Source organism: Littorina saxatilis, linkage group LG6, assembly GCF_037325665.1.
Source record: "Littorina saxatilis isolate snail1 linkage group LG6, US_GU_Lsax_2.0, whole genome shotgun sequence".
In the NCBI taxonomy this organism is placed as follows: domain Eukaryota; kingdom Metazoa; phylum Mollusca; class Gastropoda; order Littorinimorpha; family Littorinidae; genus Littorina; species Littorina saxatilis.
The window spans coordinates 26081477-26089988 of record NC_090250.1 but is presented as its reverse complement, the minus strand read 5'-3'; positions in this window follow the sequence as shown (position 1 = coordinate 26089988).

The window sequence follows — 8512 nt, the reverse complement described above, 5'->3', positions numbered from 1 at the left end:
TAAAGTGGACAAACAAACAAATACGAGAAAATGAGAATAATGAGCAGATAATTGCTCGTAATAATGGGAAAATGACCAGATGAAATGAGAGCAATTGTAGATGTATTGACTTCCAATACAAACAAGTGCAGAATGTCAAAGCGAGCATTGTTTGTTCTTTCACGGCGAGGACCCTTAATGCGGAACCTGATATATAAAAACATGCAATATTCTCCAAAGAAATCAAACGAACAACAAACACACAAGTGAAGCAGATCGTGTGCGAGAATTCCATGGATTGATCGAGTTCTTCCTCGAAGAAAATAAATATAGAATGTCAAGGCCTCATGTCTTTGATCTGTCATGGCCTAGATTGAGAGTCTTATATCTATATAGAAAGATTGATGTTGCATAATAATTTATGTAGCTAGAAAGTTATGTGAATGAGTTGAGGTTATTTTTCCCTTGGGAAGTAGGAGAGTATACTGTAGGCATGTAACCATTTTTTTAAATTTTTTATAAAACTTGAAATCATCTCCTTCTTCTGCCTCGTCTTCTTGTTTTGCTTTTAAATGCAGATGAAGAAGTGGATAGAGACTTCTAAGCCAATTCAGCAGCAGTTTTTACCGTGTAAGTTGAACATTACTGATGATGGTTGAGCGAGTAGTTGATAAAAGCAGTTCTGTCAACGAAATATTGCAAAAATCGAAACAATGTCAATTTTACACTAATGATCTTGTCATTTTAACACTAATGGTGTCATTTCAGAAAGTAACTCTCATATTATCTATTAAAGAGAGGGCATGACGTAGACTCAGAGATCCCGTAGATCAAAATGTCAGGTATTTTACCGTTAAATATCACAGAATACCGGAAATGAAATCGGCAAACGGCCATACATACCGGATGATATTTCGTTTGGCCGGGTTTTTCCTGTGTGATACAGGGCTGGACATAGTGTATGACATGGAGGGCTTCCCAAATGAAGCAAGGGTACAGTAGATGGCCAGGCAAGCCCCCCCCCCTTCCTCCCCCCAGATGCTCTTGAAACTTAGCTTTTGACAGGAGTGTTTCATGTTCTCCTTGATGAAAAAGGATCATTTGCTGGTAAAGGGACGGGAGGGGGGAGGGGGAGGGGGTAGGGCTTCCAGATGAGGCAGGGGTACAGTGACGAGCCAGGCAAGGCCCCAAAGATGCAGTTGAAACTAAGCATTTGAAAAGGGTCATTTATGACTCTCGTTGCGAAAAACGTTCATTTCCCAGGAAGGAGGGGGCGGGGGCGGGGGAGGGGGCGCTTCCAGCCCCGTGTCATGCTTGGTTTGACTGGCGGCATGACGTAGTGACCGGTTTCTATACAGAGCGGGAGAAATTCCATGAAAGAGAGTTTTTGAAAGTGGCTAGCGTGATCGTGGGAAAATAACTCATTTTGGAAGATACGGTTGAACCTGCCCAAGAAACCTGCTCTCCATAACGACCACCCGCCCACAACGACCAACCCAAAGGATCTCTAGCAAGGTTTATTTGTGTAAAATTCAATTGCCCGTGACGACCACCTGTCTATTACGTTAATGTTTGGTCTGTGCCTTGGGTGGTGGTTATAAACAAGTACGACATTCAACTCACATTTCGGCAAATAAAAACCGCAAGAAGTCCAATATAAAGGTCACCCCGTCATCAAAGTCAGTGAAAACAATGGGTCATAATGCTAACCACCCTCTGATCAAAGGCCCATTGCGCTGCGGCAAGAACACCGGTAGAAAGGGGCACAACCCACACGCACATGATCTCATTTCCTGCAAGTCTATCAACATCCGGGTACTAGGGAGGCGTTGTCGTCTGCTGTCTGCCAGCATGCTGAGATCTTTGACATTGTGCAGAGGAGTTTTCGTACAAGACAGGGAAAGTGTCTCTCTGGTTGACATGACAACCTTTTGTGTGCTTGTTCTTGTTGGTATTCCTCATCCATAGGGTTTGATCAGTACGTGCAACTGAACCTGTAAAGATATACTATTTTCCTTCTTTTGTGTGTGTGTGTGTGTGTGTGTGCATTCATTGACTGCAACTCCCACGTACACTCGTTTATTTGCTGTCTTCTTGTGTATGCGAGTTGACTTTTACGTACAAGGCAGTTTTTCAAAACTTCATCGCCATTTCAGGCACTTGTATTCCGCTTTTGTGGGATGCAGGTACATTTGTGCTGCTTGAAATGGAAATAGGATTACAAACAGGACTGTTTTAAGTGCTCTTCTATGTTGATTCCCATTGTGTTTCAGTAGGGTGTGCGGGTGTGCGTGTGTGTGTTTGTGTGTGTGTGTGAGGGTATATATACATATATACGTATATATGTATATACGTATATATGTATATATATGTGTGTGTGTGTATGTGTGTGTGTATGTGTGTGTTTGTATGTGTGTGTGTGCGTGCGTGCGTTCGTGCTTGCGTGTGTGTATGTGTATGTGTGTGCTTGTGTAAGTGTGTGTGTGTGTGTGTTTGCGAGTGAGTATGTGTGTGTGTGTGTGTGGGTGTGGGTGTGGGTGTGTGTGTGGATGTGTGTGTGTTTGCGAGTGAGTGTGTGTGTGTGTGTGTGTGTGTGTGTGTGTGTGTCTGCGTGCGTGCGTGTGTGTGTCTGTTTGTGCGTGTGTGTTTGCGAGTGTGTGTGTGTGTGTGTGTGTGTGTGTGTGTGTGTGTGTGTGTGTGTGTGTGTGTGTGTCAGTGCCTGTAGCTGTGTCTCTGTCTGTGTGTCTCCCCCGCCCCCTTCGCCCCCCAATACTCTCTTTCTCCACACGTGCGATAGAAGGGTAATAAAAACCCAAACCTTGAAGTAACAGCAGAGCACCCTAACCGGCAGTAACTCAAAGAAAATCTAGTCTGCATGCCTTCCGACTGGGAAATCAGGAACTTCCAAAGTTTCGCAATCAGTAGGGCTGGCTCCTGTCACACCCAGAATGAATGAATCTGCTATCACTTCTGTTATCCCGGTGAAATCTTATAGAATTTACGGGAATCGTCCCAGGCGGCACCAACCGGCGTGGGAGTGTTGAAAAATCTCTGATAACAGAAACTTGTCACATCAAACACAGGCGACAAGGGAAGAAAAGCTAGATTCATTTCACTGACTTCCCCTTCTGGGCCATCACTTGTGTCGTATAATTTACGTGGGTCACCCCTATACCATTGTCTCAAAACGAAAGTGATAAGAGTTGTCCGTCCCAGCCATAGCCCGCGGCGCTGTCGGCGGGAATAGTTCCGGTTGTTTTGTTTACGTCCAAAATGGCTGAACGAGAGAAGAAAATAAGTGGTGGAGGGAAACGTTAGCGTGTCTGCTGTTCAAACTACGTGGGTCAAGAAGTTGAAGGGCGGATTGTCGTGCGGTTCCATTTTGCAAACACAAACCGGAACTACCTGCCGTTCAGGGGCGCAACTCTGTCCGACTATCGCGTTAGTTTCGAGACAGTGCTATACTAGCACGTGGGAGTGTTAAAAAAATTTCAACTCGCCACAATAAAGACAGAAACACTGGACTCATGTAACTGATTTCCCTTATAAGGCCGTGTCACATTTGCGTTATGCAGGGTGTCACATTTGCCTTACGCTAAAGTGCACTTCATCCATTGTTTCCCTTTTCAGATTATGAATCCCCCCTTCATTAAATACAGCCTCAATAGTGCAAGGCCAGTTCTGTGCCCAGTCTTCACCTGTAGCGAGCACATATAATGCCAGTGATATTTGAGACTCTCTATTGCTCCTATGACGAGAACAAATGAAGAGACAAAAATTAACCGGACATTTCATGACATTTCTAGAAGCAAAGGGGGTTGACTCTTACTTTATTTTTAATAAATTGAAGGGGTACGAATGGATGTAAATGTGTGTGTGTGTGTGTGTGTGTGTGTGTGTGTGTGTGTGTGTGTGTGTGTGTGTGTGTGTGTGTGTATGTGTGTGTGTGTGTGTGTGTGTGTGTGTGAGTGGTCGCCATACCACAGAGATGACAAGAGGCAAAAAAACGATAGTATGCATGCACGCTGCCAAGGAGCTACAGATGTGCACCTGGGTTTCAGTTTCTTGATTTATTGTTTTATTTCTCAGATTATGAACCTCCCCTTTCTTGAATACAGCATCATATATAAAGCAACAAGAGGAATACCCTGCTTCGCCGGGGTGAACCGCGAGACAGAGACAGACAGCGTGGCGGTTCACCACAATCACCTTTGAAGGCGAAGTCCTGTCAAACGGGATTGAGAATCTTAAAGCTTATTTCTAAGCCCTATATTATCTGTTATGGCTTCTCAAATGCCAGAACATACAGACAGACAAAAGCCGCCAGACTCCATCACAAACAAAACTCTACAATCCACAGGTGTTGCCTCCACACACACACACACACACACACACACACACGCACACACACACACACACACGCACGCACGCACACACACACACACACACACACACACACACACACACACACACACACACACACACAGAAGCCGTATATATCTATCCATATATATAAATATATAAAGATAGATGACAGTGGATTTTTCGATAAATAGATTAGACCTTTGCACTTTTACAGTGAGGACAACTTACGCGTACATGCAAGGAAAGCCCACAACTTCTAAGGCGAACAACTCTGCAGAGTCTGCTGTGAAGGGTGACGGTAGTCTCCCTGTCACACTCGATCCCCTTTGAACCATGGACCCGCCAAGCTTAGGTCCCTCCCAGGTGGAATGGGAACAGCACGAAAATGATTCAGTGGCCTGAACATTTCATGTCGAGTCCCATCGCTTTTGACGACGCCAAATGTAACCGATTGCCGAAACACCACAATCACCTTTGAAGGCGAAGTCCACTCAAACGGGATTGAGAAAAACTGTTATGGCTTCTCGAAGGAAGGCCTGAACATACAGACACACCAAAGCCGCCAGACCACATCACAAACAGAACTCTACAATCCACAGGTGTTGCCCACACACACACAAACACACACACACACACACACACACACACACACACACACACACACACACACAAATACACACACACACAGAGAGAAGCCGTATATATATATATGTATATCTATATCTATATAAAGAGAGATAGATGACAGTGTATTTTTCGCGTGGCTATAAATTGATTCGACCTTTTCGCTTTTACAGTATCCCGCAGTGGGGCACTGCGGTTATGAAATTAAAAGCCCCTCCTGTTTTTGGAACCGCAGGAGCTTTCTAGTTTGCTGTTAGGTAGATTTTTGGTTCCTCTTTTCTGTCATGCTCTCTTTTTCTTCATGAATTCTTTTCTTTTTTCTGCCTTCTTGCTCATTCACCTGTATTTTTTCCAAAAATCTCTTCTCTTGCCGCTTGTCTCGCGATTCATGTATAGTTTAATCTGTTAGTGTTCTGATGTAAGTCCAGCAGTAGATAGGTTAAGCCTATTTTAACATACTGGAAACTGGTAATCTTCCAGTAGGTATTAATTTAGTTTTACTAAAGCCTGCTGGGACACAAGTAATGGGTTAGTGCATTTGTAAACAGGAATCGCTTGACAAGTGGCCCCCTTCATCCCCCCCTTCCTCGTCCTGATATGGCTCTGCGTAGTCGGCTGGACGTTAAGCAACAAATAAACAAACAAACAAACTTTTACAGTAAGGACAACTTACGGGTGCAATGAAAGCGTTCTGGACAGTGCAGTGACATTCTAAAAATAGTAACGTAGTAACGGGAATATGGATTGACGCCACACGAAGCAAGGGAGATAAACGCTGAAAACACTGGAGAAGATAAGGAAGAGTTACTGGGAATGGATCCAGAGAAAAACCAAAATCGGTTCATCGCTGCGCGCTGAGAGCACGTGTTCAAATATCTCATCGACCAGGTTCTGTCCGGGGTCTACCTGAATATGCCCACCAAATTTGAAACAGATCCATCGAGAACCTTGGGCGTGCATCGCGGACACACACACACACACACAGACATACACACACACACACACACACACACACACACACACACACACACACACACACACACACACACACACACACACACACACACACACACACACACACACACACACACACACACACACACACACACACACACACACACAAGTCGTATATATATATATAGATAGAAGCCAGTTCAATGCGTAGAGTTCACCTGTAGCAAGCACATAAGGCCAGCGATTTTAGAGGCTCTCTATTGCTCCTATGAGAACAAGAAATGCAGAAGAAAAAAATTAACCCGACAGTTCAGGAAATGTATAGAAGCAAAGGGAGGTAACTCTTACTGTACTTTGTAATACATTAAAGGGAGGTAACTCCTATTATTGATCTAAAAGAAGGTTGATCACATGAAAACTGTTCGCTGTGTGCATAAATGTACAGTTCTCTGTATGGTTTGGAAAACTCTCAGTAGGATTTACAAGTTTTGTGAATGGCAAAATTAATGCCCCCTGCTCAAGTCCCTCCTGCGAGAACACCAAGTGCATTCCGCTAATCTGGTCGCGAAATAATCGTCGCCCATTTGGGTTGACTGACTCGCGGGTTAATGATCCAATGTCATTCAAACTTATATACTCTTATCTGTCAATGTTTCTTGTGCATTCTGCCTAAAACCTAAATAGAAATCTAGAAAAACAAAAAATGTAATAGCAAAATGGAAATTGGTACATCTTTTATGGACCAGCCTGCATTCTTCCCTTTTTACATTTGGTCAAGTTTTGACTACATGTTTTAACATAGAGGGGGAATCGAGACGAGGGTCGTGGTGTATGTGTGTGTGTGTGTGTGTGTGTGTGTGTGTGTGTGTGTGCATGTGTGTGGTGTATGTGTGTGTGTGTGTGTGTGTGTCTGTCTGTCTGTCTGTCTGTGCGTGTGTGTGTGTAGAGCGATTCAGACCAAACTACTGGACCGATCTTTATGAAATTTGACATGAGAGTTCCTGGGTATGATATCCCCGGACGTTTTTTTCTTTTTTTCGATAAATGTCTTTGATGACGTCATATCCGGCTTTTTGTAAAAGTTGAGGCGGCACTGTCACACCCTCATTTTTCAATCAAATTGATTGACATTTTGGCCAAGCAATCTTCGACAAAGGCCGGGGTTTGGTATTGCATTTCAGCTTGGTGGCTTAAAAACTAATGAGTGAGTTTGGTCATTAAAAATCGGAAACTTGTAATTAAAATTATTTTTGTATTAAACGATCCAAAAACAATTTCATCTTATTCTTCGTCATTTTTTGATTCCAAAAACATATACATATGTTATATTTGGATTAAAAACAAGCTCTGAAAATTAAAAATATAAAAATTATGATCAAAATTAAATTTCCGAAATCGATTTAAAAACAATTTCATCTTATTCCTTGTCGGTTCCTGATTCCAAAAACATATAGATATGATATGTTTGGATTAAAAACACGCTCAGAAAGTTAAAACGAAGAGAGGCACAGAAAAGCGTGCTATGCAGCACAGCGAAACCACTACCGCGCTGAACAGGCTCGTCAGTTTCACTCCGTTATGCAGAAGCGGCGGACTACGCTCATTGTGAAAAAATACAGTGCGTTCAGTTTCAATCTGTGAGTTCCACAGCTTGACTAAATGTAGTAATTTCGCCTTACGCGACTTGTTTACATTTAGTCAAGTTTTGACTAAATGTTTTAACATAGAGGGGGAATCGAGACGAGGGTCGTGGTGTATATATGTGTGTGTGTGTGTGTGTGTGTGTGTCTGTGTGTGTGTGTGTGTGTGTGTGTGTGTGTGTGCGTGTGTGTGTGTGTGTGTGTGTGTGTTTGTGTGTGTGTGTGTGTGTGTGCGCGCGCTTGTGTGTGTAGATCGATTCAGAGAAAACTACTAGACCGATCTACATTAAACTTTACATGAGAGTTTCTGAGTATGGTAGGCTATCCCCAGATAATTTCATTTTTTTTTATTAATGTCTTTGATGACGTCATATCTGGCTTTTTGTGAAAGTTGAGGCGGAACTGTCAAACCCTGGTCATTAAAAATCGGAAAATTCTAATCAAAATAGAATGTATAGAAATCGATTTAAAAATAATCGTATCTTATTCTTTAGTATTTCCTGACTCCAAAACATATAGATATGTTATATTTGGATTGAAAACAAGCTCATAAAATTAAAAATATTAAAAATTATAATTAAAACTAGAAGTTCAGAAATCGATTTAAAAGTATAATCTAATCTTATCCTCTATCATTTCCTGATTCCGAAAACATATAGATATGTTATGTTTGGATGAAAAACAAGCTCAGAAAGTTAAAAAGAATAGAGAAAAGCGCGCTTTCCTGTGAAGCCCTATAATCTGCTGCGCTATACTGGTTTGTCACTTCAAGCGATATGTGAGCAGGTCATACGCTACTGCGCTACACTGGCTTGTCACTTTCCGCACGCTTTTTTTTTCGTGAAAGTGGCAAGATCTTTTATGGCTCAAGGACAAGGCCTCGGGTAAATAAAGTGCGTTATTTTCATTCTGTGATTACGACGGGTTGACTAAATGTTCTAATTTCGCTT